This window comes from Botryllus schlosseri, chromosome 14, assembly GCF_051294905.1.
Source record: "Botryllus schlosseri isolate E-star chromosome 14, Bs_hap1, whole genome shotgun sequence".
Taxonomy (NCBI): Eukaryota; Metazoa; Chordata; class Ascidiacea; order Stolidobranchia; family Styelidae; genus Botryllus; species Botryllus schlosseri.
In genome coordinates, this window is record NC_137249.1 from 3,834,691 (window position 1) to 3,839,250 (window position 4,560).

Sequence of the window (4,560 nt, forward strand, 5' to 3'; positions counted from 1 at the left end):
AATATCGGCCTGGTGTAAATGACCATAGTAGTCGTCAAACACCATGAATACCACAAAACAAACAAACATTATTATAATATTTCTTGCGATGATTGTTATCTGGTTCGCTAATCTAAGTGGGTAAATATTGTAATAGCTTACTATGAGTTCTACTATACATAAGGTAAACAGGGACCAAATTCCAGTCCGATCGTCTATGTTGAATCTGTTGAACTTACGTCATTGCAACCAATTAGCCAGTGCAATATATTGTATATTATTAACATATGTAGGGCATGTATGCACTTCTACCTTTGCAATCCAAACAGGTACCATTCGTTTTAACATGTGAGTATAGTCAAGACATAAAGCCGGTGATGACATCAACCAACGACAAGTCGGAGCGTGTCATATCATCAGGATGCGAACCCCAAGAACAGAGAGACACTTACTTCGCAGATAAAGTGAAGATCGAACACGACGAAATTGATAATGGAGAAAAATGTGGACCGAACTGTTGTCAGATCGACATGCCGCCGTTTCGATGGAAAAGGCTTTGGATGTTTACAGGACCAGGGTTTCTTATGAGCATAGCTTATCTCGACCCTGGAAACATCGAGTCGTCGTTAAGATCCGGCTCAGTAGCTGGCTATCAATTACTGACTATGCTCTTCTTGGCAACTATCATGGGTTGGATGATGCAGCGATTGGCGGCTAGACTCGGAGTCGTTACTGGAATGCATCTTGCTGAAGTGTGCAACAGAAAATACAGGAAAGCGCCAAGACTTGTCTTGTGGATTATGGTTGAAATCGCGATTATCGGAGCTGATATGCAAGAAGTCATTGGGTCGGCGATCGCGATTGTTTTGTTGTCGAGTGGTGTCATACCGCTTTGGGGCGGTGTCCTGATTACGGCTTTTGACGCGTTTGTGTTCCTTTTGCTAGATAAATACGGTTTGCGGAAGTTAGAGGCTTTTTTTGCATTTCTGATTGCTATCATGGCCGTTACATTCGGGTACCAGTATGGTGTGGTAGGTCCTGACCAGAAGGAAGTAATAATCGGACTATTTTCTCCGGTGTGTCGTGACTGCGGTCCGCCGCAGTTACTGCAAGCTGTTGGTATAATCGGAGCAGTCATAATGCCGCATAATATTTATCTGCACTCCGCGCTTGTAAAGTCTCGCGATATTGATCGCTCGAAGCCTAGAAGAATCAGAGAAGCAAATTTTTATTACCTTGTCGAGTCGGCCGTTGCGCTGACGGTGTCATTCACGATTAACTTATTCGTAGTCTCTGTCTTTGCTGAAGCATTTTACGGAGTTACTAACTCTGAAGTCAACGCCACCTGCACAAACACGTCAATACCAAACAGCGAAGGTGCGTTTCCTTATGACGATACGAATGCCAATGAAACGGTGGATTCCGATCTATTCAAAGCCGGCATATTCTTGGGCTGTGAATACGGAATAGCAGCATACTATATATGGGCTGTTGGATTATTGGCTGCAGGCCAAAGCTCGACTATGACAGGCACATACTCTGGGCAATTTGTTATGGAAGGATTCTTAGATCTTCGTTGGTCACGGTTCAAACGGATATTACTAACCCGTTCGATAGCCATTGGGCCTACTTTGCTCCTGGCCATTTTTGCTGATATATACAGTATAACCGGAGTGAACGACTTACTAAACGTCCTGCAAAGCATCCAATTGCCTTTCGCGCTAATCCCAATAATTCACTTCACTACATCGCGTGATTTGATGTACGAATTCAGAAATTCGTGGGTCTGGTTTGGTGTGGGGACGGGTATCTCTGTTCTTGTAGTGGCCATCAATTTCTTTTTCGTGGCGGTGGCTATTACAAAGATTGACGAAGCGGGATGGTACGCTCTGATCGCTTTTGTTGGCTTAGCGTATCTGTGTTTTGTTGCCTATTTAGTATCACAACTCTTGTCAGAGATATTCGGGATATGCGCCTTTGCAAGGCCAGGCCAATCCTACGAGTTGGAGGCTAAATCCAAACAAAAGCCGGATAACAGTTTTGTTTCAAGTTACCGCCGCAAATATAGCGTTGATGTTTCAGGTTAACTGGTGCTTCTTGATTACAGGAAAAGTATATTTATATTGCATAGTTGTAAATATTGAGCAGCGCATATGTGCTGGTCTCTTGGCACGCTATACGGCCGTAAACCAAACTTTACGCTGATTGGTCGAGAGACAGTGGCCATGGATACGACGCAGCAACGGAGGACGCTGCATTTACCTAAGCCTAGTTGGCACTACGATGTATTCCTATAGCCGTGTAGACTGCATAAAAACGACAAGATTACAGTTAAATGTTTATTACTTCATCAATATTAAAATTCGGAAAGGAAATAAAATATTTAATAAGATATACTGAAATATAATGCCGAAATACTACTGTGTTTATGAATGCAGTGCCACCAATGGCAATGAACTGGGGAAGAACAGATCTTTCCATTCATTTTCTTCCAACGCAAAGGACAGGAAGGCTTGGGAAGGCAGAGTATAAGAAGGCAGGATTATTTGTGGCTCACATTTGGGCCTGAATTTGATGCCAATAAGAGTCGTTTACTTGTAATTATCTAGCAGCAGTCAAATAAAAACTCTTTTTCTGTGATTTCTGCCCAAGTTCAAATTTCATGAACTCATCGCATGTGCTGTTACGATACCTCAAGCGCGCCAAGGCAGATGAGGTCTGCTCAGCTAGAACCACTCTATCATGTGAAGCACCCAGATATCCATATGGAAAAAGAACAAGACCTATCTTTGCTACATTTACATGAGTGATCCTTAGTAGTCTTGAATGGCCCTTTCTTCGTGCAATAATAACCCCCACAATATTGAATACCTGTTCATACTGTACTGTCCTTGAAGTGATTTGAAAAGAGATGTTGCATATGGAGTACCTGCTGTCTTGTTCCCCTCAAAGCAGTCCAAAACCCTACCAAAATTGCTACTTGTGAGTCGAAGAGCCCTATGTATTTACACCATTCTGCACATCATCTCTGTTCTGATGTCCTGTGGGCTTATAGGTAGCTAATCTGCATATGACTGACTTCGTTGGCTTCTAACCCTAAGATTCATGTGATGGATTTGAAGATTCCATTTCAAGGCTACACGATGGCGATTCTAGATCAGGATCACCAGATGACAATGTAAGATTCGCATGTGCAGCATCCACAACATTGCAGGAAGACAGTTGACACGGCATGGAGTTCAGGGTCCGCCTCTTTGCAATGCGCATATCTTCTGCTTCACCACGGAGATTGCGACTGGGAATCGCACCTCTCTTTAGACGTGACTGTATTGGTGTATCTATAATGCACTAGCAGCAAAATCTTCCTTGCCAAAGTGGTGGTAGCAAATTATTATTATTATTATTATTATTGTACACAACAGTGGTGCTTTTAGCCTGTTTAAGGCTTTGTGCTCCACGACATGACAGTATTTGAACTGATCAATGCATTTATTGTTGTCTTTGACATTCTTTCCACTCTCTCATGCATCGGCTCGCGATTCATCGGGTCTTTAGCTGCTGACTTGTAGCTCGGCTCACTGTGATTTCTGGGCTTTTTAAGTCACTGCAACTGCAGTGAGGTCGGCGATGAGGAGCAAATGAAGCTTGTGGAAGTAGGCTTGAAATCCTGCCTTCTTACTCTGCATTCCCAAGCCTTCCTGACCTTTGCGTTGGAACGAAATGAATGGAAAAATCTGTTCTTCTTCAGTTCATTGCCATTGGTGACACTTCATTTATAAACACAGCAGTATTTCGGCATTATATTTTAGTATACATTACTAAATATTTAATATCCTTTCCTAATTTTATTATTGATGAAGTAATAAACATTTAACTGTAATCTTGTCGTTTTTATGCAGTCTACACGGCTATAGGAATACATCGTAGTGCCAACAGGCTTAGGTAAATGCAGCGTCCTCCGTTGCTGCGTCGTATCCATGGCCACTGTCTCTCGACCAATCAGCGTAAAGTTTGGTTTACGGCCGTATAATTTTTGAACAAAATGATTCATCGACAGTATTAGCTTAAATTATGAGTAATCATGATGCGCAGCGGGGTGTTTATACCTGTTGGCAACCAGGATACTATGGAATATTTACATGTCCCGCAATCCAACCAAATGTTGGAGTTGGTATGAGTTTACTAATATAAACGACCGATACATTTATTTTCGCATTAAAATTTGAGTTTATTAATAAAATGAACTTCACGCAATTAAAGGATTGATGCCATTACAGCAAGGTTAGCGACGTTGAAATGAGAAGCAACCGTATGCCGCCCCCAGCGCATATAGGCCGGCGATTCCTCTACGGGTGTTACATCAATAAAACTAGTATATAATGGCTAGCTAAAAGCTATTAGAATGTGATCTATACTCCCAGTGTGAAAAATATTTCAATCACAGCCCCCAATTCTGTAACCAAGATTGTCATTGGCACAAACGTAATAAAATTTTCATTAATTCCTTTAACTTAAATTAATCTAAATCCAGACGTAGTGCCTTTCTACCTACAGGCTATAGACTACCATCGACGCGAAATC

General features: G+C 41.9%; 1 pseudogene; it reads left to right on the forward strand.

Annotated features, from left to right (window-relative positions):
- The first annotated feature begins 210 nt into the window (after window positions 1–210).
- LOC145455242 (natural resistance-associated macrophage protein 2 pseudogene) lies at window positions 211–2,396 on the forward strand (annotated as a pseudogene).
- The last annotated feature ends 2,164 nt before the right edge of the window (window positions 2,397–4,560 follow it).